At 43.6% G+C, this 24,838-nt stretch overlaps 1 long non-coding RNA gene across 1 annotated transcript in view; it reads right to left on the bottom strand.

Moving 5' to 3' along the window:
- LOC117975034 (uncharacterized) overlaps nucleotides 1–24,838 on the bottom strand; it is a 345,337-nt gene that overhangs the window by 78,624 nt on the left and 241,875 nt on the right. The window contains exons 3-5 of the long non-coding RNA XR_010113389.1: nucleotides 6,277–8,714; nucleotides 2,247–2,309; nucleotides 2,085–2,172 (exon numbers count right to left, since the gene is read on the bottom strand). This is a non-coding gene — a long non-coding RNA (uncharacterized LOC117975034). The remainder of the gene's footprint in view (nucleotides 1–2,084; nucleotides 2,173–2,246; nucleotides 2,310–6,276; nucleotides 8,715–24,838) is intronic.

Below are 24,838 nucleotides of genomic sequence, written 5' to 3'. Positions count from 1 at the left end.
GCCAATAGAACTCTCTTTGGATTTCCAGAATTTTAGAAGCTGATTTTTGCCCACAGTTGAGTCACGGCCAGCTCCCATGAAGCCACATCATTCAGGTCATGGGGTTTGAAAGGCCAGGAAAAGCCACCAGTAGCCACCATCCTGCCCCTACAGCACACTTCTGCACATGCACACACACACACACACATCCAACACATATTTGCTCTGGACAGGTAGAAAGGCTCTTAGCTCTCTGCTGTCTTTTTCTGTTCTGGGGAATTTGGGCCTAATGAAATGGATACATAAGAAAGGCCAGAGTGTGGGGTAAGAGTAGAAACCTGTGGGAAAATGATATGCCATTTCAGCTTGGGCTTTCCTAGGAATAGCTGGTAGGGGCTTTGGATGTGAATGTGAATCATGTTTCTACTGCTCAGAACCCACTGTGGTCCCTGCAGCAGTCTCCAGAAGTTGGCTTTAAGTCTCCTGAGCTCCCCTCTCATGTGCTTAAACTGTGGAAACTCTTTTAACCTCAGAGAATAGAGGGAATTCCCCCTTATAAGGTCCCTGGCAGATGGTTATCCAGTCCCTGTTTAAACCCTTCTAGTAACGGGGCTTTCCCTGCCTCATTTCTGAACTATGTATAAGTAGGCATATGCTACTCTCATAATCCTGGCCAATGGTTCTACAGTCCCTGTTTAAACCCTTCTAGTAATGGGGCTTTCCCTGCCTCATATCTGACCTATGTGTGAGTAGGCATGCATGATGAATGGCTACCAGCTGTTTCTCTGAACTTCTCATCCTGAGACACAAAGGGAATCCCCTCCAAAGTTCCCCCTGTCCAAAATTCTCTCCCAGCAGCCTCAGTTATGAGACATCCCACCAAGACGCAGTTATAGCTCCACAAGGCTACCTCAGTGTGCAAGGGAAGGACTGGAGAGTGAGGAGAAAGAAGAGAGGGGAGGGGAAGGAAGAGGAAGCAAACCCGCCTCCCTGCCCCTCGATGTCTTTTGCAGCTGGAAAATGTTGGGGGTGTGAAGGGTGGGAGGTTCTGCCACAGAAGGAGGTTTTGCAGCCTCACGCGATAATAAGAAAAGATGGATCATCTCCAAGTCGATCACCCCTGCCCACAGGTTCTTCTGGGAAGTGGTACAGTGCAGTGGCTGAGTGTGGGCTTGGGAATCACATGACGCTGGCTTGGAGATCCAGCCTTGCAGCTTACTTAGTTCTATAAATTCTCTGAACCTCAATTGACTTCTTTGAAACATAGAAATAATAATACTACATTATACAGTCATTGAGGATTAAATAAGATAATTAATGTAAAGTGCCAGGCACAGGCTTGGAACATAGAAGGTGCTCCATACATAGTAATTATTATTATTAAGCCCAGAAAGCTCTGTCATTCAGGAATAAAAGACTAAAAATAATGATAATAGCTATGTGCCGTGGCTTACACCTGTAATCCCAGCACTTTGGGAGGCTGAGGCAGGAGGATCACTTGAGGCTGGGAGTTCAGGATCAGTTTGGGAAACATGGTGAGAGCCTGTCTTTATAAAAAATAAAAAAATTAGCTGGGGGTGGTGGCATATGCCTGTGGTCCCAGCTATTCAAGAGGCTGATGTGGGAAGATCACTTGACCAGGGAAGGTCAAGGCTGCAGTGAGGTATGATTGTGCCACTGCACTCCAGCCTTGGCAATAGAGCAAGACTGTGTCTCAAGTAATAATAATTAATACTACTAATAATAGCAGCTAACATTTACAAGATGTTTATGATGTACCAAGTATTCTTCTAAGAATTGTATCTGTTAACTAATTCAAATTCTAACAACAACCTTGTGAGGCTGCTACTATTATTTCTCTCATTTTACATATGGAAAAGCTGAGGTGTAGAGAGCTTTAAAAAACCTGCTCAACTCTATACAACGGGTAGAAGGGTACGGTGGGCACTACGTACAGCTGGGCAACGTTGGAAAATCCCTTCCTCTCTCTGGGTCTTAGTGACTACTTCTGTAAAGTGGGGAAATTGATCTATTAATATTTCCTGGCTTATCATGAGTATTAACTAAAATTGTGGATAAAAATGGTCAAGCATAATGTCTGGTACCTGGTAGGTGCTCAAATAAATGTGGATGTCCCTTTCAGGGGGTCATCTCTTCTTTTTCACCTTCTGGCCACTCTTTATCCATTTCCTTCTGGAATAGAATGCTGTAAGCAGAGAGACATTGCCTTGCAAGGACTTGGAAAGACATGAGACAAGAATCCTTACCCGATCATGAACATAATGAGGGGCAGTGTGCAGGTCCGAGGTGAGGCCCGGCATGCTTCATTCCTAATTGAGAGAAAGGGAAGGCTTTTATAGTTCAGAAGGCTAGGGAGGCAGGGGGATGGACTAAATGACCCCACAAAGGCCATTCCCTCCTTACTCTGTTCAAAGTGGCACTTTTTCTTCTCCCCACCCCCGCCCCAATCCCCACCATGCAGGCAGCTCTATTTTATCCATGCTGGACCGGCCCTCACTGCATTCTCACCTTTACTGGAAATAAGGAATAAATAAATACAAGGTTCCTGAAACTGTCTCTCTGAAGTTTAAAACAATACAGTGCAGGCCCCCTTCACCTGCCCAGAAACCCGAGTTCTTGTCTCTCCTTGCCCCCTCCTACTCCTGCTGCTGTCTTCAGCACACATTAAGATTCCTCTCCAAGGGCTGCTGTAAAGGCAGGATGGCAGGGGCGGTGATATAATAACGGACAGCAGGACCCCTGGGCAGGAGATTCTGATAGCTGGTTCACTAAGAAAAGCTCACAGAGAAAGCAGGGGAAGCCAATGCTTTTCCACCAGCCAGAGCCCGGCTAATTGCCACCGGGGAGAAGGGCAGAGTTCGCGCAGGTAACAGGTGTGCCTTGTCTTAATGAAGACTGACTTGTTTGCCCAGAGCTGCCTGTGGAGGTAAGAGGAGCAGGAGGAGGGACGTGTGCTGCTTGGCTCCACGCTGGACTCCACCAAATTAGAGGAGCTGGTTTTGTCCCCTTTATGACCCACCCTGGGGTTGGACATATGGGAAGAAGGGGAGATAAATAGTATCCCCAAAATAGTGCTCGCCTAAGAGAATGGTGGCAACTTGATTATTTGTGGGTGGTGTATTCACTTTGCAAGATATCTCTGGCCTTGTTACTGTCCAGAAAAATTCAATTAGGAGATAGCAAGGACAGTGATGGGACAAGGGAGGGGAGAAATGAGGAGAGGGCAGGGCAAGAGGGAGAGACCATGAGTGTGCTGTGGGAAGGGAGAGGTGGAAGAAGAGAGCTGGGGCATACACAGCTCCGAATGCAATTCAACAACAAGTATTTATTAATTGTCTATTATTTGCCTGGCACTTTACTGGGCACTGGGGACATGGGGAAGAATAAGCACAGTCCCTGCCCTAAATCTGACAGGGGATGCTGCCATGTAAACAGACATTGCAGCACAATGTGAGGTGCTGTAGTAGAGGCTGTCGCTGCATGTACAGGGAGAAGAGGCAGAAAAATGGAGAGGAAGTCAGGAGGAGTTAAAAAAAAAAAAGCCACATAGAGATCAGAGGACACTTTAGAGGAAACCATGAGGATGAATTTGAGTTCACCTGGTGGGGCAGTATAGGGGCAAAGGAGGTTGAAGGGAGGACATTCCAAGAATAAAAAATCAAAGGAGCAAATGGGCACAGTATATTCAAGGCAGAGTGGGTAGTCCCTGGGGAGAGAGAGGGGAGCAGAGAGATGCCTCTGCAGAAGTCTCCTGGGACCAGAACATGAAGAACATGAACAATACCCCAAGAAGTAGGGCTTTTGTCTAGGAGACACCGAGGGTTATCAAGCAGCAGTTTTGGGTGCTCCTCTCTTATAGAATTACGCTCTCTCTCCTCTACGGCCACAGACAATCAAGGGTGGGCAGCAGTAAGTGGGGCTTACAAGGGGCTATTCATCTTTCTTCAGCAGACTTTTGAGCACCTCTCCTTCTTCTTTCCATCTCAGCCTCACATCCTTCCAGTAAGAGACAAAATGATTTCAGATCAGGGCACAACAGATGGAGGCACAAAAACACAGAAAGATTGGGGGCTTGCCCAGGGGTGCTCAGTGTCTGCTCTGGGTCCAGCTGCCCTGTCCCACTCCTGACTCAATTACTCCATCATCCAGATTTAACTGATGAAAACCATTAATCACTGAACTGGTCAAGGTCGAAAGGATGAAATCCTGGAATGACCAACCAGCAACCAAAACCATGCACATCCTGGATACCTTGCCTAAAGCTCAGCACAACAATGCAAAGCGTGTATCAGTTTCCCATGAGAAAACTAAAGCTCACAGAGATTATGTAACTTACTCATCGTCACAGAGCTAGTGAGAGACTGAGTTGGGATTGGAAGCCAGGTATAGTTGACACAATGGCCTGTATTCTGTTTACCATCACTTCTCAGAACAGCAAGAGTTAGGGGAAAGACGGGATGGAGACTGGGTGGAGATGGCATCCAGAATTGATCCAGTGCCAAGGACTAGAATCTTGTTAATTCCACTCTATGATGTATTAGAAACAAGGGGATGGGAGAGGACAACATAGTTGTGTTAGTTTTGCGTTGCCATTTTTTTTTTATATATCTCTGAGATGTCCCAAAATGTTGACTTTGTAAATTTGTTCAGTGAGGAGGTGGGTAAACACAAGCATTCGGAATGTGAACAGTATCATCCAGCCAGAACGCCCAGCAGGTTTGCAGAGGTAGATGTAAAACACTACAAACAGCATGCGGGAGCAACCAGCTCTCCCTGAGAGGGAAGTATAGCCTCAGCATGGAACTGGAAGCCCCCTAGAAGGCCATGGCATGCTGAGAGGGAGGAGAGGCACTCTGCCAGGCCTTCCAGCTATCCCTCGGGGCCCTCCCTTCAGGAGGGCAAGGCCGTACAGTTCACAGCACACCCATTTCAAGCCTCAGTGAGTTCAGTGAAATGCCATTTCCCCAGGTCAGCATTTTACATTGCACCAGCCCAGTATCCCTGCTCGACTGCAAAGCATTAACTAGGGCCCTGCCTCAATCAAACATGTTGCCATGGTGTGACAGGATGCATTCTGTGTAATGACAGGCAGAATGTCAGAGACCTGGGGAGGGAGGCTTGCATTCTGTCCAACAGTGCAACGGGAAGCTCAGGAGTTACTGAGCACCTCGTCATTGGAAGCATCCAAGAAGACATTGGATAGGCATCTACATTGCATAGTGTACTGGAGTCACATTTGGTCTGAACTGGAATTCTGGCTCTACCATTTATTGGCTCAATTTCCTGCAGCCTCAGTTTACCCATTGGAAATGGGGGGAAATAAGGGTATCTATCTCACAGGGTTGTTGTGAGGAGAAGATCATGCATAAAAATGGCTTAGCACAGTGCTCCATAAATGAGAGACAATGATGAAGGTGAAGGTGCTGGCGATGGCGGTGGTGAGTATATAAAGAGGAATAGGAGAGTGAACACATTCTTGACTCTGAAGGGAGTTTAATGAGGAGCAGTTGCAATGGGGCACTCTGTAGAACTTGCCATTTTGACAGCCCTGCTTCCATGTGGAGAGCTAAATAGAGGAGGCTCTGGGAAAGTTATTCCACAATAAAACCCACCCAGCCCTTCCTACCTTCGTTGTGAGTCAGACACATTCTCCCATGCCTAATCCTGCCTATGTTCTCTCCCAGAACTCTGGACAGAGAGATACAATTCACCCAATTAGAGCACTGCTTAATTGCTAGCATTTTGCAAACCACTGCTTTATTGGCTAGAAGGGCAATAATATCAAAAAGACCTCCTGGTGACTTCACAGTTGGGAAAAATAGATGCTCCTAAGTCATCCCTTCTACCCTCCTCTAAGTAACAAACACCTTTCTCCCCTGGGGAAATTTCTTCTTTCATTTGCTGTAAAGTGACTTCTGCTGAAGTGTGTGTTTTTGAAGTGGAAAATTGAAAGCACATGATTCATTCCAAAAGAAAACTGTTAGTTCACAGCTGAGAAATCACTTTGTTATTGGTCCAAAGGGTTGCTTCTCAGGTTTGAGGGGGGCAAATTTGTAACTCCACTTTGACCCTCTCCGACTACAGAACCACTCCATTGACAGACCAAGAGCCAGAGAAATGAAGATCGAAATAGCACCTTTATTCCTGATAATGTTAAATTAGAGGGTGTGGCTTGTGTCTGACCAGAATGACCTGCTACTCTACCCCTGAGCTGATCTGATCCCCCAAAACTTCAGGCTTCCCCAGTGGGGGCAGAGCCAGCCCCACGAATCTTACCACATGGCTGACAGCAGAGCTTGTGTGTTCTCCCAGGGCAGGCATATACCAAAAGAGAGGGAGAGGGAGGGGAAGAGAGTGAGTCATACATAAACTCAAGTGACAAATCACTCCTAGCTGGGTCAAAAAGGGAGTAGAGAGGGGCCAAGTGTGTGGGGTCAGGGAAGTCCCTCTATATGAAAACTAGAGAAGGAAGGGGATAAAAATTCCCCAGATTTTTGTTATCTTAACCAGCTGGGCTTAATGTTTAACCCCTGGACAACCAGGTATGTGGTCATCTGGCTCCAGGAGGGGATGAGCTAACTATCTGAGCAGGAGGTCGCTCCCCCAGCATCAACCTCTGTTCCTTCCTGTGCCTTCCTGGGACCATCCTAAGACACTGTTGATTTCACTTCCATAAGCCTCTGAGATGAGCCAGAACAGTGTGTTAATAAAATCCAGTCCAAGGCTATGTTGTGTCTAAGACTGCAAGTTCAGAGCCTGTTCTATTTCCAATCCAAATTGATGTCCAGCCACATGGCCCACTAACCTCATCAGAGGTTCTGTAATGAGGTTTAATAGCAGAGTGAAGATACTTCAATAATAAAATGCATAAAGAGCTAATAAAAAATGCATAAAGATTTCTTCAATAATAAATGGGAAAATAAGATGCCCCAAATTTGGATATAAACCCTTCCCATTATCAAATTCCTAGGGAAAAATTTAGAGATTAAAATCCCAAAGAGATTAAAGTCCAAAATCAAAGTATTTAGCCCTTGCGAATTAAAGCCCAAAGAAAGTCCAAGTTACATTTAAGTTCAAAGCAGTGGAGATCCTCCCCAGTCCCCTACTCTGCTCAGTCTCAGGCAGCAGCGCTCTTGGTGTCTGAGCAGAGGGAGGAACTCCGTGAGCAGCTGGATCCTGAGTTGGCTTCCACTGGGGTGTATGTGTGTACCTCCTCAGAACCTCAGAAATGAGATCATTCAACTCCAAGCCTCTCATGCACTCCCTTTTTTAACAGCCCAAATAATTAATAGCACATTAAAGCTTATCAAAGCTCTCTCCTGACACCAATAAAATTTAGAAAACCAGGCATTCTGAAGCCCCTACAGCAGTTGTCCCAGGTAAAATTATGTGCCCAGCCCCAGTGCTCAGTTTTGCCAGAGACCATAGCAGAGCATCCTGGTACCTGAGGGAAGCAGGAAGCCAGAGATGGTCCCGGTCCAGCCCTAACAGGTTCCCATCAGTGCGTGCCAGTATCCCAGAGTCCATGACCTTTACCCATCAATCACAGGGTTATTCCTGGCACTGTTTTATTAATGCCCTGTTTCTCCCTCCATGGAGAACAGCACCATATCCCCACATGCCTGGACTCTCCTCTGCTGGAATTGGCCTCTCCCTGCTGGCACCTCCCAGGCCAGGGCTCAGCACCTGAAATGGCAGAATATTGGCTGCTCCAGCAAGGAGCCAGACTGGGATGGAAATTTCAAAGGAAATATCCAGAAACTGGTTTCACAGCTCAAAACCCTCACTCTTGTCAAGGGTATTAAAAAAATAAGTGTGTGGGAGGTTGACAGGAAGGTATTTGTGAAGAGGGCTTCTTTAGAGACAGCTGAGCTGTGAGTTCCACCTCCCTAAGGGGAGAGGCAGGTATAACTGTATCTTATCTCCAGTCTGCTAGGGGGTCTTCAATGGGACCACTCAGACAGCAGAGTGTATGTCCCCTGTAGTGTGGGAGAATGAGTGCCTGGCATGTGACCTTCACCTGTAAAATCTGGGTGACAGAAGGGAGGAAAGCAGAGGAGGTGGCACATGGGTGAGTTGCTCTCCCGGTATCTGCTCAGGCAAAGATGCGTAAGTGTTTCCTAGGGTTTGCATATGGGCTTTGCAAGCAAGAGAGCTGGGATGGTACAAAGTTAGGCCCTGCCCACTGGGCCTCATGCAGGAACAATGGGACCTCTGCCGATAGAAGCTGACCATTCAACCCCTGCCCTGTTGCAGGCACTGGCTGGGGAGAGAGAAACCAGCTATAACTTTGTATGAAGTTGGAAGCTTTGACCATTACATGGGATCAGGCATTCTAAATATGAGTTCAATCTAGATATGATTTCAGGTATCATTGAATATTTTATTTCCCCCAAAATATTCCGAAAGGTCATGGATCTTTCCATGTACATATTCGGGGTTAGTAGAACTTTCCTCCTTAAGTAAATGTAAATAGTGGGAAATCAAGAAAGTTGCTTTGTGATTTCATTTCACACACCAAGCTTTTTCAAAGAACAGGTCACAGTGGCATAGCACTCTTACAGATTCTTCTTTACTTAACTTGCAGCGTGGTTATCTGTGGACACATCTCATCTCTGGCCAGTAGACTGTAAGCTTCTTGTAGACAGGTGTCTTCTTTATCGATTACAACTCCTTTCTGAATGTTTGGAACATGGCATGTATTCAGTAAATATCTGAGGATAAAACGAAAACAGAAAGGAAGGGAGGATGGGAGAGACAGAGAGAGTGAAAGAGAGAGAGAGAGAGAGGGAAATGAGAGAGTCAGAGCATCCGTGAGACTCTTGTGCAGCAAAGATCAGTTCATCAATAGAACCAGAGTACTATGGGGCTAGAAATTGATGGGCATCTTCCCCACATGCTGCCATGTATTTTTTGTCTTTGAAGCTTTTGCCACAGATTACCCTCTGGTCCAGAACTGCACATAGCCACTCACTGCTAGCCATTAGTCACAGGTCAGATGAGTAGAAATGCTGCTGGGCTAGTCTAGAGATTGCTGGCTAGGAGTCCAGAGTTCCTGGTACTGAGTCTGGGCATTCATGCCCGGAACTCTTCATTGCCTCATCTAGTAAGTGGGGATCGCAATGTCTCCTCTGCTAAGCTCTCAGGGTTATTATGTAGAGTATTCGGAAAAAGCAGGTTTCAAAAGTGATTGCCAGGTGCTGGCACCTGCCCCAGATTTCAGCTGCCCTTTGAAAGGCTGTCATAACCCACATAGGCTGGGCCCTGGGGGCTTCCCTCTCAGGCTGGGATCAGAACACTACAATGTAGACAGCTTAGGAGATCCTGGGCCGGGCCCTTCCTCTCTTCATGACTGCAGCCCTCCCCATTTCGCCTGCTCTCCTGAGGACTAAAGGGTTAATGAGTAGGAAAATAAAAGAGATTTTAGTGCCTGCTCTGTCTTTGCAATGCTGCCTTTTCCCTCTTTGACACTTTGCCTTCACAGTCCATTCTATAAAACGGGCTCCGAATGTGCACTGATATTGTCCTGCTGCAGTTAGTGATGAAGCCACATCAGAGCCTCTCTTGATGTTGCTTCTCTAAACTGTGGTGTGCATATGAGACAGAGAAAGAAAGAAAAAGAAAAGGGAGGAGGAGGAGGAGGAGGAGGAGCGAGGGGGTAACAGGGAGGGAGGAAAATAAAGAGAGGGAGGGAGAGGAAAAAGAGGGAGACTTACCATCTCTCTGTATTTTTAATTACATAAATAATACATGTTCATTGTAAGAAGTCCCATAATAAAGGGATGTGTTTTTAAGTGAATGGTCTCACCTTACCTCTCTCCTTCTATCTTGAAGTAAGTCTGGGGATCTCCCTGAAATCTTATGAACTCCAACATAATTATTTGACCCCACAAATCCTCTGCTTCTCACCTAACCTCACCCCTCCTGTGTTCTCCTACACACACACACACAGACACACACACCCTACATCCTCGTCTCTCTGCTGCCTCACAAATCTCTCCCAGGCTAATTTGTTCCATACCCTTCTATAGGCAAAGCCTAGTACATCATAATTGCCAGCCTGGTCTAGAATCCACTGAACTATTCTATGTGTCCTTCGCTTTGGAGAATCCTGAAATAGCCACCATAAAATTCCCTTGGCAGTCCCTTCCTAAAGAGGAGGGCCATCCTGCAGACACCATTAGGAAGATTGTAGAACTGAGCGGGGAGGTACCACTGTGAGACTAACATCAATGAAATGCGCCTGAACATTTCCAGAGCTGAGCAAACCATATGTCTTCACAATTTGATTGTGTCCTGGTCCCAGAGGCACCTCCAGCTCTATTGAACACCGATGGAGTTATTTAGGATCATAAATAATATTATCAGAGAGGGTCCACTGGGTAAACAGAGTCAGTGTGTAAATTGTCAGAGTGCGATATTGATTGTTCTTCACTGACTAATGAATTATTCTGTTTAAGAGCCCATAGAAATAGTGCATATCATTTCAAGGCAATAGGGCCTTTGAAGGATTTTCTTGACAAGCAGCTTCTATCTAGTAGTGTTGGCTGCCATAGCTGAGGAACAGCACTTCATCAGCCACTGTGCCACCACAGGAAAATAACAGGCAACCCCATGGTGCAGGGGCCCCAGAAGGAGTTATGAGGTCCAGTGAAGGTGAGGAATGGAGACAACTGCCAGATCCAGCCAAATCCAGCCCCCTGCTGCTGCAGGTTTCAGATCAGGTCCCCACAAAGTTCACAGGCTTCAGATCTATTGCAGAAGTGCCCAAGATGAGGGTTCCAGAGTAGGGACTTATTGACATACGACTTTGTGTATTGTCTATGAGCTATTCATTCCATGCTCTGACCTTCCTCAGTGACCTGCCAGTGGCCGACTGAGCCCATGCTTTTAATGCAAAGCTATTGGTGAGAGTTTCAAAAGGTGGAGGTTGCTGCTAATTTCTGTACCTGCCCCTGCTTTTAAGAGTATAGTGACTCTCCTGCCTACAAGTCTACATCTTGGCCCCTTTCCTTACTCTATGACCCTTTAACCTTCCCAGTTTCTACCCAGCTCTTGGCCCCTTGTCAGTCTTTATTCTCTTTACTATAGAAGGTCTTTTCATATCTCCCCCCACTCCACTTAACTGTTGGACTACTTGTCTTTTTCTTAATGGCTTTTCTGAATTCTTTATATTTTACTGAATCTATTTGTACTAATCCTTTACTGAATCTATTTGTTACAAATATATTTCTTCCCATCTGTGCTTTGTCTCTTTGCTTTCTTCATGCCATTGTTTTGGTGAACATACATTCTTAATTTTAATGTATTTACATTTATCAGTTTTTGAATTCGTTATTAATACTTTTTGTGTTATGTTGAAGAAATCTTCCACCCCTCATAGTTACAAAGAGAGCCTCCTTTATTTACTTCTAAATGTTTAACAGCTTGGCCTTTTACATTTAAGTCTAGTTTTTCAAGAAATTATTTTTAGGATTTGTGCATTAGGATCCAATTTCAGTTATTCTGTATAAGTACAGGCAATTGTCCCAGCCCCAGTGTTAAGATGTCCCTTATCTCCCCAGGGACCTGCAAGGCCACCAGTCATATAAGTTTCTGTGGATATGTCACTAGCACTGTATTCTGATTCATTGGTCAATTAGTCTATCCCTGTGCTAATACCACAATATCTTTTTTTTTTTTTTTAAATAGAGACAGGGTCTTGCTATGTTAGCCAGGCTAGCCTCCAACTCCTGGCCTCAAGCTTTTCTCCCACCTCAGCTGCCCAAGGTGCTGAGATTACAGCTGTGAGCCACTGCGTTCAGCTATAGTACCACGGTATCTTAAACATCTACAGCAGTGGTCCCCAACATTTTTGGCATCAGGGACTGGATCAGTGGAAGACAATTTTTCCATGGACGTGCAGGGCAGGTGATGATTTTGGGATGAAACTGTTCCACCTTAGATCACCAGGCACTAGTTAGATTCTCCTAAGGAGCGTGCAACCTGGAACCCTTGTATGTGCAGTTCACAATAGGGTTCGTGCGCTTATGAGAATCCAGTGCCACCGCTGATCTGACAGGAGGCAGAGCTCAGGCAGTAATGCTTGCTGGCCACTCACCTCCTGCTGTGCAGCCCAGTTCCTAACAGGCCACAGACTGGTACTGGTCCACAGCCCAAGGGTTGGGGACCCCTGGTCTTCAGGAAAATCTCCTCTTTCTGTTTACTGACTTCTCCCCAATGACTCTCTAGTCCAATCCAGTCCTCAAGACGTAACCCCTCCAGGAATTCTTCCATAATCGTCTATTAGCCAGTCCTCTCTCTCTTTGCCTTCTTTGATCTTTACCTCTACCATTTATTTACAATTTATTACATAGTGTCATGTGCATATATCTCTGTCTCACACACTAACTCCTGTGAACAGGGATTATTTCTTTTACTTCTTTTTTTCTCTGTTCAGCTCCAAACCCATCCCTAAAACCTCACATAGTACCAGACTTCCTATAGATTCAATGAATACCTGTTAAAAAGATTCAAAGCTCAATCTCAGCTTAGATCTTTACATCTCAGTGGACTTCCCCATCCTGGCAAAAAACAACAATTTGGGCACTTCTGGACACATTACACCTTAACCATTACTTATTTTTTTTTTCTGGCCTATCAGAGCAAACTCAGTGGAGTTAACGAGGCTGAATAAACATGGTAGAGGAGTGAAAACCACCTTCTTGTCTTTTCCATGGAAAACTAAGGCAATCAAGTGCATTGGGCCATATGCTACAGAAGCAAATATCCACAGGGTTGGAGGTAGTACCAGGTCCAGTTTGAAGCCCAGGGCAGCCTCTCCACTTCGTCAGCCCAGCAGACTGAAATCCTCTGCCAACCACCAGAGGGGATGCTTGGAGTCTTGTACTTGCTGCCCCCACGCCAATTTACAAAACTGTCTTAGTCTTCCTAGTCAGGTCTGCATCATGAGCCAGCAAAGGAGGCTACCAGAAAAGGGACTTCCTGCAGCTAGGAATAGAACTGACACAGTGAAGTCTTGCAAAGCTCCTGAAGAGAGGAAACCTTCCTGGCACTAGCTGATGCTGGTGATGCTGCAATATAGATTCCAGCCAGGTGAGGGAAGTGGAGGTTTATACTGGTGTAAAGTGTACAAGAAAAGGAAGGGGGAAGCAGAAGGAACAGAGAATGTACTTGGTGGTTGAGAAAGGACTTACCATACCTCTTCTTTCACTCAACAAATATTTGTAAAGATCCGCTATATATCAGGGACTCTGCTAAGTGCTGAAGACTCAGGAATGAAGCAGACCCTAGTTCCTGTTTCTTTTAGAAGCTCACATCTTGGGTACAGGCTAGCCTTCTCATTTCCCTTCATGTCCAGAAAGCTGGAGCACAGCTAGATCTTCTGCTGTCAATTAGGAGAAGTGAAAACTGCCACCAACATTTCTACATAGTGCCCCACCAGAGCGGCAGCCGGGCACAATGGCTGTGGAGTAAGTTGCTTAGCCCCAAGTCGTTTGCCTTTGTTTTCTGAGTTCAACCTTCAAGTTAATTCAGAGCAAAAGACAGTTACTTAAATCCAGATATTTTATCTGAATGTGGGTAATTCCCATAATATCATACATTAAGATGTCTGATTTCAGCTGCCACCCAACAGGTGGCAGGGATGTTGTTTCAGATCTGTTTTATCGCTGCATGTGCATATGTTTCTATTTCGTTTATGGCACATGAGAGGCTGTCACCAAATTGGTCTCGCATTCAAAGTGTGGAAATAGAAGCAGTTAGATCCTGACCTTTATGTAAGTTAGGAGCTTTGTGCATTGAGTGCATGTGTGTGTACGTTTATGCCTGAAAGAAGGGAAGAGGCAGGAAAGAGGATATAATTGCCAACCCCCACCAAGGACCCATGTAGTTCATCGGTACAAATGACAACTGGAAAACCAGATCTTAAGGAACCAATGGCCCGTTGCATCTCAAAAGCCCCAACGAGGCAAACCCAGTGGCTTTTTGCGGAGCCCAGTTTGTCAATAGTAAGAAGGTAAATTGCAAGGAGAGCACTTTTCTGCTCTCAGCCCTCCTCACCCCACCCAGTCATCTCAGCCAAATTAGCAACGCTTCACGGGGCTGTTTGTTTGGGACTGATTCTGCTGCCTCTGCTCTGTTGTTCACCAACATAGGCTGGGAAGCTGCCAAGCGATTAAGCGATCATGGTTAGCCTGTTACTTGAACTGCTTTCTTCTGGAATATTAAAAGTTTTACAGCCTCAAGCAGTGCACTTTGGCTCCTAGTAATTAATACCAATTTTGCCATAATATCTTATTTTTATGGGCATTATCTTGTTTTTCATGAGCTGAAAAAAGATTGCTGCAGCTTATGAAATACGTTATAATGTCTCGCTTTGCACAATCATATTTGTGTCATTATCTGGCCCCTCAAGCAGCTAATTTAGCCCACATGATAAAGAGCAATATTTATTTTCCTACTGATTATTTGAGGGGCACTCTTTCTACCAGGTTGCACATATGGGCAAATCAAGCCTTGATCACAAACACATCCTTCAAGTCTTAGCTCCCTGGCCATCTCTATTGACTTTGCCTGACACCTCCTAGCAAACCTGGACCCTCCATCTTCCTGACTTTTGTTTTTAACATATATTCCCATTATAGATCTCAATACATTGCTTTTTTGTATTTGTCTCCCCTTAAGACCATGAGTTTTTGAGGACAGAAATTATATCTTCTCTTCTGTATAGATTTTGTCCCTATTTCAGAGCCTCACACATTGTATGTGCTCAGTAAATATTTATTGCCTGGGTGCAGTGACTCATGCCTCTAATCCCAGAACTTTGGGACACCGAGGCAGTGGATTGCTTGAGCTCCGGAGTTTAAGATCAGCCTGGGCAACAAAGTGAGGCACCATCTCTACAAAAAATAAAAAAACTAGCCAGATGTGGTGGTGCACACCTGTTGTCTCAGCTACTCGAGAGGCTGAGGTAGGAGGTCTCTTGAACCTGGGAGGCAGAGGTTTCAGTGAGCTGAGATTGTGCCACGGCATTCTGACCTGGGTGAAAGAGCCAGACCTGTCTCAAATGAATGAATGAATGAATATGTATTAAATGATTGATCATAATTTTAACATATTAAATAAGTTCATATAAGCAAAGAACTTAGCAGAGGACTTGACACAGAGCAAACATTCAATATAGGTTAGTTGTTATTATTATAGCAATTTATGTGAAGCCAAACTTTGTTTTTCTGCAATTTGCCCATCTTGGTCCTTGTTCTTCCCTGTGGGTTGTAAGCCAGTGTTGGTAAGCCTAAAAATGCTGCTGTCAGTAGGAACTAGCTGAGCTACTGTTACTGGCTAGGGTAGGAGCACCAGGCCCTGGAGGGTAGGGGTTGTTGGAGGATGACTCATCATACTCCCCTGCACCGGGAAATGTACTCATGTTTGTACAGAATATGAATATTTCCAAGGAATTTCCATAAATGCTGTTTTATTTGATCATCCTAAAAAGCTGGTGGTATAGATGGTATGGTATCATTTTATCTCCATTTTATGGATACTTTCTGGTGTTCTGCCCAAGACTGTATATACTATGAAGGATAGAAGTGAAACTTGAATCCAGGATTTTTGACTCCACTGCAAAAACCTCTAGGCCTATGACCCCCAATATCCTTTGAAATGGCCCTTCATAGTGGTGGCTTCAAAAGATAAATGGCATCATTAGACCTAGATACTCCAGAGTAGCCCTTGCTACTCTGCCCTTGCTACCCCTTCCAGACAACTGAGGCAGGGAGCTTATCTTCCAACTCCGTCTGCCCCTTCACTTTATGCTTTTGGTCCTGGCTGTGGCCCAAAGTCTCCCTGGTGCTGTCTTCTCTTGATACCTTAATACATTCATGGAGTTGACAAGCATAAAAGATGGAGTACCTCTCCTCCAGCTGTCAGCTGACTGGCCTGCTGGGAGCCAGTGGGTCATACTACACTAGTGAATCAGGAGAAATGTTGTCTGGTGCTGGCATCACGGAGGGTCTTGGGGCATAGGGACTGCATTATTTTATAACCTCACCTTTGGGCAGAGAGAGCCTCTCCCTGTGCAAAGAAAGGATAGTTGGTCCTCCCACAGAATCATAGTATCCAATGTGGGAGGCTTCATGGTGTGGAGGAAAAAGCATATTCTAGTTCTACCACTGATTAATCATGTTGGCTTGAGCAAACGACATTCCCACTTAGAGACTGAGTGCCCTCTTCAATAAAATGAGTGGAGAAAGTTAAAAAAAAAACAAACAGGTATTGTAAAAGACCCAATGAGACAACGTATAAGAAAAACATTTCAGAAACTAAAGTCTATATAATGGAAGGGATTATTCTGCTTGAAGCTGATTTCTATGACTTTCAAGTTATATCTGTCATCCTCTTCAAATTTAATGTGGCTGTGACTTTTACACACTCCTTCCATGTTTTAGCAGCAGATCCACGATGACTCCGTGGAGGTATGGTACATAAGAGGGTGACTTGTTCTGTAGGAGGGCTACTGGCTGGGGCCAAGGCCATTCTGAATTCGGGCTGCCAGTAATACACTCCATGGAAGGCATGGAAGGCATGGATAGTACACTATCCGACCCAGTGATGTGGAGGCTGCTCAGAACCCAGGGCAATCTAGTGATCCTCTAACTCTCAAATACCAATTCACTCAAAATACACATTCTTCATAAAGCCCTTGCCATTAAAAGAGTTTAATTTTTTAATCTCAATAACATCAGGTTGCATGTATCATAGATATCTGAAATTAGCACTTCAATCACAGTATCACAGAATCTCAGAATTAAGGAAACTTGAGAGGTTATCTTTCCAATTCAACCCTAATCCAATTGTTCTATTTGGTTACGCTTCTCTCCATGATACAAACATGATTATAACTTTTCTAGTGGTGGAAAATATTTCTTGTCCATCTTCGTGCCTCCCATAATGTGACTTTGTGTCTTCCATCACAGTCACTTGAACATACTCAATGCTAAATAGCTTCTTTTTGAATGAATGAATAAATAAGTAAATAAATGGAGAATAAATGAATAAACGAATGAACTTTTGTTGCATAGCTAATATGATTTCAGTTCAACTAGTGCAGAAGATCCCTTACTTGTTAACAGGGACTTGAAACCAATGTATTCAGTCAACAAGTGTGCCTACTGGATCATTCACTGAAGAAATGTTTATAGGGCACCTACTATATGCCAAACACTGTTATAGGAACTGAGTTTTTTTCAGTGAATACAAAAGACAAGATCTGCTCTTATGGGGCTAACTTTCTAAAAGAGGGAAAACAAATGGGCCAATCTGATTGATGGGCTTTTAACAGAATAAGATGACTGACTATTTCACTACTGATTTAGCTATTCTAGCAACACTTAAGTACAACTTTTAAAAAATTAATTTGTTGACATCTGCTATTTCCAGATGCTCTTCTAGGCATTTTGGGGAGAACAAGATAGATTATATACACAAAGACATCAAAATTTACCTGATGGGAGTGAGTAGCACAGTTGTCACAAACTTTAGTACATTTGTTTTAAAACACTACTTACAGATTTTTTTTTTTTACCACACCTATGACCTGGGTTATTAAATTTTTATGTTACACAAGGACTTTATGAAGATAGTACATCTATGTGTGAGCTTCCCAGATTTGTATTTATCTGTCATTTATTTTAGGGAATGGTGATACTGACAATAACTGTTATCTGTGTGTGCGGCCGTAGATGAAAAGACCATCCTGGGACCAACTGTCCTTTCCACATTGTGCACATAAGAAGATTACTCTTTGGTTTAGGAAAGAACGCTCTGTTTGCAAAATCAATGATTATTTACTGCTTAACTTGGACTGTCAGCTCAGAGAACTCTTTGCTCCAGAACAGCCCCAGATGGTGCTTCCCACTTTCCCAAGTCCCTTCCTTAGCACTGACTCTTCCATGGCCATGTGTCTGGTGGTTTATCTGCTGCAGAGGCTGCTCAGCCTCCACTGGTTTTGTTTCAGGGCTGGCATTGGGGCTGAGGGTATTATTTGAGCTGCCCACTGACCTGTACACTTGGCTGTGTGTCTTCTAAAACCATTCTTTTCCCACCTAGATACTCACTTAAAAAAGGTTTTGCTGTTTCTTTCCATAACCAGTGCTTATTTTTATAAAGAAACCTCTACAAATCAAGTGGATTTGTGTTTTACAAAGTCCAGGAATGGATTTTTTTGTGGTTCATCTGACATTTTTAGAATCATATAGGTACATGTTTGCAGAATTAATACAACTTGAGTAATATGCATACTCATAGGGAATATACAACAATATGTAATAATCGTCTCTTACATAAGGAAACATTTGTTTTATCTATTAGTTGTTTGCCAATCTTATCTCTCTCACTGAAATGTAAGATGGTAGGAAAGGAGACATGGCTTAGATGCATCCTTTTATTCCTAGCAGGTAGCACAATATTCTGCATATAGTGAGTACTCATTGCATATTTATTGAACAATGGATACATTTTAAAAATATAAAGAATGAAAAATGTTATTTAAAAAACTGACACCCAGAGAGGTGTCTAAAACTCTAGCCTAAATCCCATGTGCTTATAAACAAAAATTATAATTTTGACCAAAAACCAAGCATATTAATTTACTGCTTTAACCTTTACAACTATGCTATGAAATAGACAAGGCTGGCTTTTCTACCCTTCACGATAGGTAAAAAACGGAGGCTACAAGAGTGAGTTTATTTGTCCAAAGCCACACAGCCAGCTGGAGGCAGAGGCAGGGGGCAGGAGGAGGCAGCAGGTTCCTACTTAGTGGGCCATGTCCTACAAAACGAACATGCTCACTGGATACTTGACGGATGATGAGCAGAGTATTTTATGGGCACCTATTATGTACTCAGCAACTTATAGGAAGCTTTGGGAGCGCTACAATTATAAGACACAGTTCCTGCTTTCACGGACCTTATCACCTGGCTGGAAGGTCCTGGAACCCACAGCAAATGTTTAAATAGCCATGTAAGGCAGAGAATGAGAAGGGCAAAAACAAACATAAGAGACCCTGAGCAGTGTGGAGCTCAGAAAGAGAGTAGACCGGCACTGGTGGCAGTAAATGAGGGATGGTTCTAGTTGCATCTCAAAGGAGTCGGGAGCATTGATTCCAACACTGACCGTGGTTCAGTCTGCAGGACTGCTGAGACTTACCTGATATCTGGGAAAGAAGGGATCTTTGGCCTTGCAGCTCTTCACTCCCTTCTCATCCCTGTTCCACAGAAAGACAGGCAGAGAAGCCACCTGAGCAGCAGGAGAAGTCATCCTCTCCCGAGTGACCCCCGTTTTAGGCACGAAGGCTGCCTCCTGGGGCAGCAGTGGAGGGCCCCTCTATTAACGGGGCCCCATGCACTCAGGGTGTTACTCCCTGATGAGCATGAGGAGCAGAGACTGAAGGTGCAGACTCCTTCATCCCCAGAAAGTTGCCCAGACCCTTTAATTAGCGTCCCCAGCTTGTTACATCTGCCACTGTTTTCCCCCAAGGGATACAGCCAGGCCTCACTTGCGCTGAATGTTATCTTTCAAGAGCTCAGAGCAGAGTGCTTTTTCAGTAACCTCATCAAAGAATAAGCTAGGATTCAGATAAGCTTTTCAAGGAGGAAGTCGGGGTTATAATTTTCAGAGACTTCTGAATGTCACCTCCAATTTTCAACTCTTTAGTTCAAATGCCAGTTTGGGGGAGCTGGGCAGCCTCAGATATTGAAATGGCAACCTCTGACCTCGGTCCTTCCACATTCCTGGTCATCTTAGAGCCCGGCAGATCCAAGAGTTGAAAGTGCTGGAGATGTCTGACTTTATAATAATTCTGCTTCTCAGAAGTGCAAATTACGCAGGAATTGGTGCTAAACTCTCCATTAACTACGGAGTCCAAGGAACCTTTAGTTTCCCAAATTACCTGTCAGTTTCTCCGTGACGCCATATAATTCTGTCGTTTAGAGGGAAAAATGGTTGTAATTTGAAATTTCAGTGAAATTTCTAATTGAATCTGCATTTAACTTTGAAGACTTAATGTTCCTCCATTTCAGCAATGGGTTGAGTCGCATTTGAAATTTCAGTTTCATCTTCCCCTAAAATCCACAGCTCCTTTCTCCTATCTCAGGCAGGAACACACATTATGGCAGCACTGGCTGCTCATGTTTCATCATACAATCTTCATCCTGAAACAAGACCTTCAGAGGTCATCTAATCCATCCCCCACCTCAGTACTGGGAGGGAAGATGTAAGAGCTAAGCTCAAATAAGGTTTAAAAAATAATTGCTTCCCCTTTAAAAAAATCTCATAAATGATGATATACCACAATGATTCTTAGTAATGAATTCTGGTAACGCCTAGTCATCATACTGATCAAGTCATAGAATATTTAGGTTTTGTGGTTTTCAAACATTCTCCCTGAGGAAACTTTGGAGCAGACATGATGACTGGGGGAGTGGGGGGCAGTTCTTGATTTATTTTCTACCCTCATGTAAACCAGAAGAGCTCACTTCATATAATTAATTAAAAGTGGAGCTTTTCTGGTTGAAGAGGTTTATTTGATTTCTGCTTATATATTCACTTAAAGGAAGAATTCCTTAGCATTGGGAGAAAAAAAGGATTGAAATCTGTTGAACGAATATCACATTACATCTGAAGCAACTGAGACCAGATAACACCATGTTGAACTCAATGCCATTGGCTCATTTATTCCACACATATTTATTGCAAGCTTTTTATGTGTCAGGCTTGTTCTAAGCACTGGAGTATAGTAGTGAACAAAACAAAGCCCTTGCCCTTATGGAGTTTATATTCTAGTGGAAAGAGAGAGACAATAAGCCAGAAATCAGTGAATATTGTGCCCAGGTAGTGCTAAAGGCTATGGAGAAAAATAAAATGGAATAAAGAGACAGAAAAAAATACTCGGGGTGGGAGAGGTGTGCTATTTTATATAGGATGGTTAGAGAAGGCCTTATGAAAAGGTAACAAAACCTTGCTATGCATATAACCAGGAAAGGAGCATTTTAGCAGGAAAAAATGTCAAATAGAAAGGGCACAGCCAAAGCTGTGGCCAAAGTGCGGTGAACAAGCGGGAGGACTGAGAGAGGAGGTCAGAGGGATCAGAGGGATCAGAAGGGCCTGATCATCTAGGACGCTTTAGACTGGCATAGGTCGTTCTGAGTGAGCCGTCGGAGAGCTTTAAGCAGAAGAGTGGCATGATCTGACTTAGTTTTTCTAAAGGATGGCTTTGGCTGCTAAGGGGACTATGGTTGGACAACAATGGAAATCAGGAGACAGGTTCACCTCTTCGGAGGCTGTGGCTATAATCCAGGCAAGAGAAGATGTCAGGGTGAAGAAGGGTGGTGGCAGTTGGGGTGATGAAAACATGATGAAGTCCTGGATATTTTCTGAAGGTTGAGCTGAAAAAATTTGCTAATAATTTGCATTTGGAGTAGGAAAAAAAAAGTAGAGTGAAAATGACACCAAGGTTTTATGGACTGAGCAAATGGAAGAATGAAAGTGTCATGTTCTGAGATGAGGCAGCTTAGGGGAGAAGCTGATTGGGAGGGAAAATAAAAGTTTTTCTTTGGTTATGTGCAAGTTCCAATGATACCTGTTAGACATCTATTAGTCCTCAAACAAGAACAAACAATTTCTCCAGCACCAAGAAAGGATTTTTCTGCTATCCCCTTTCACCTTTCAGGAGCAATACAAAAAGTAAAATAGAGCCAATTCAAAGTTTTAACATGTCACCTTCTCTGCAGTTGGTAGCTCAACCATTGGTTCACTGGCCTACTAATTTCCTTTCATTGAATAATATATGCAAAGGGATACAAGCTCATTTTAACAATAGCCTATGCAAAACAGTAGTCTGCTGAAACTTGACCATCACAAATGTCTGCCTAAATCATGGAGAAAGCTTGCTATCAAAGTTGCAGATGGCACCCAGCTGGGAGGGATAGTTAATAACGCTGTATGACAAAATCTAGATTCAGAAGGCAGGCTAGAAGGAGGGGATAGAATACACAAGATGAATTTTATCAGAGATACATTTTGGGTCCCACCCTTAGTTCCAAAATGAACTGTGCAAATATAGAATGGGAGAAGTCTTAGTTTTCTAGAAATTCGTGTAAAACAAAGCCATAGGGGATTAGTTGACTGTAAGCTCATTATGGAATAGCATGGTACATGACTTTCAACAAGACTAATGTAACATTAATAGAAATGTAGTGTCCTGAATAAGAGAGTTAATCATCTCAACCTATTGTGCACTGAACTGTCCACACATATCAGGATAATTATGCTCATTTCCAGTGCTGTATTTGAAATCGCAGTGAGCATCAACGGGAAGGTGCTTGAAACTCTCATGGCTTTCAGGATGCATCTCTAGCCATTGCTTTGGGGAGATAAGCAATGAGAGAACTGGCTAAATATCTCTCATGCAGGGTCATCATCTCCTGGTGGTTATTCCTCACTTTTGATTGATTATTCCAAATTGAGGCTGTGGGCTAATGCTTATCATAAGACCAAAGAATGACTCATTTTGATCCATTCTGAATACCATCTAGCCCACTTTTCTTATGCAAAAGACACTAATCCCATTGGCATTTAAATAGTTCTTTTGTAAAATGTTCAGGTGATCAGCCCCAAAACCATAAAATAGAAAGGGAAGGAGTAGAGAGAAAAAGGGAAACAGAGCATAGGCTCATCTAAGCTTACCTGTTTGCCAGCACCACATAGAAGGATGTGGCCCCACACATCCCATGTGGGTGCTCTCAGCTTCCTGCTTTCACCTCTTCACTTATCTGCTTTCTCACAGTCCTTGCCATTTAACTCCTCCCTGACCTGTTGTTTCTGTCCCCACATGCCTATCCTAGAAAAAAGAGTCAGTCCCCACTTTATTCTTGGCTCTCAAATCTGCTGCCTCAGAAATTCTTCTCTGCTCAGTTTCTGCTGTCTCCACAATGTGGGGAGAAAGGTAAATTCTATGCAGCAAATTTGGTGGAAGAAGGCTGGGAAGAGGTCTTGAAAATGAAATAGAAAGTTCCACAGTGGCAATTTCCTTCCAAAGACTACCTGTGTCGCTCGCAAATGCCTGTTACTCTTACTATTGTAAAATTGGCCCTTTTCATGACTGGGATAGCTAGCTTCTATATTGGAGACTTGATGATGGCAACTAGCCGCCCAATTAGGGACTATAATTTCTTGGTCTCTCTTGAAGCCAGGAAGGGTCATAGGACTAGAATTCTTGTCAATGGAGTGTGAGCAGGAGTGGTGTACATCACCTTCAAATAATGGAGCTTAAGAAATAGGTGTATCTTCCACAGTCTCTTCCCATCTACTAGCTAAACGCAGAAGATTTTGCAGCCCTAGGTGAGAATAAAGAGGCAATATTGAAGGATTCTGAAGCCTAATTACCATCTGGAGGGCTTCTAGCATAAAACCGTTAGGTAAATGAGAAAACACATATCTGTTGTGCTAAAGCCAGACTGAGGGGCTTATTTGTTTCAGCAGCTAGTGTTATCCTATTACATTATTTCTTTGGAAGAAATAACTCTGGAACCATATGCAAATTGTTTGCTTCTCTAATCTCTAGGTGAGGGGTAAAAGTGAAGGAGGACACTTTGCTCATACTGGGTCATATATCTAATGAGGAACCATTGAAGAAAGCTGGAATTAAGAACCCTGCTGTGTATATGTGTGTGTGTTTGGGGAGACGGTGATGGTCATTGACATAGGGGGCAGCACTACTCAATAGGTAGAAGCTACAGGAAATCCAACTCACTTCAATGCATGGAAAACCTTTCTAAATCTGCACCCTATGTATGCTCCATGCATTGTCTAGTTGCCTGCTATGTCCCAGGAAAAAACTTGGTGATTGGCAAGCAAATTGGTACTACATAATGTTTCTTTCTTTTTAAAAATTAATAACAGATACGTTTATTATTACATATCCATCAGTGTGGCTTTTAATACTACTTGAAACATGTATATCATCCTAGAGACATAATATCTCTTAAATTTTAAAAATAATTTTTAAAAGTCCTTTTTGTGTCTGCCAACAATGAAACCTTGCTGCGAGGGAGTGATTTTTCCATTAGTGAAAGTTCCATGCAGAGTCTCAGTGAGCACCCGGTGGAAGGTTGGGCTAGATAACCTCCCAGCAGATCTCTTCCCATTTTTATTGTCCTACATCTCAAAGGCTTTCACAAGCTTTTCCCATCCATTTTATCTTTTCATCCTTATAACAAATCTGTGAAATTATCATCCTACTTTTAGAGGTTGAAAAATGGAGAGATTTGATAAAATGAGGCATCCAAGGTCACCTTGCTATTTAGTGATGACGCTGGAACTGTAACTTTAATCACTTGATTCCTGGAACAGAGTTCTCTGGTGATTCTCAATTCTGGAAACAGAAAAGGATGATGGGAGGTTGACAGAGAGAAATAGTAGTCTTTACTGAATGCTTGCAATGCTAAGTACTTTATATACATCTTCTCAATAATCACAGCAACTCTGTGAAGTAGGCACTATGATTAATCCATTTTATAGCAAGAATCAGATACTTAAAAGGGTAAGTTTACACAGCTCAAAGGTTGTAGATCTTGGGTTGGAGCCCATTTGTGTCACCCAAACCTTATACTCTTCTGCTCTATAACTACTAGCTTCCTGCCAGGTGCAGAAGAAAGCAATGGGGGTCAGGGTAGTTCATGAAAGACTTCACTGGGGAGATGGGACTCAAGCTGGCTGCTGGAATTATAGGATCCACTGGTGTGTCCTATCAGGAAACTGGCCACAACATATTTCTAAGGAG

The sequence above is a fragment of the Pan paniscus genome, chromosome 9 (assembly GCF_029289425.2).
Source record: "Pan paniscus chromosome 9, NHGRI_mPanPan1-v2.0_pri, whole genome shotgun sequence".
Taxonomy (NCBI): domain Eukaryota; kingdom Metazoa; phylum Chordata; class Mammalia; order Primates; family Hominidae; genus Pan; species Pan paniscus.
Note: the sequence above shows the minus strand (reverse complement) of the source record. Positions and strands in the feature narration are given on the sequence as shown.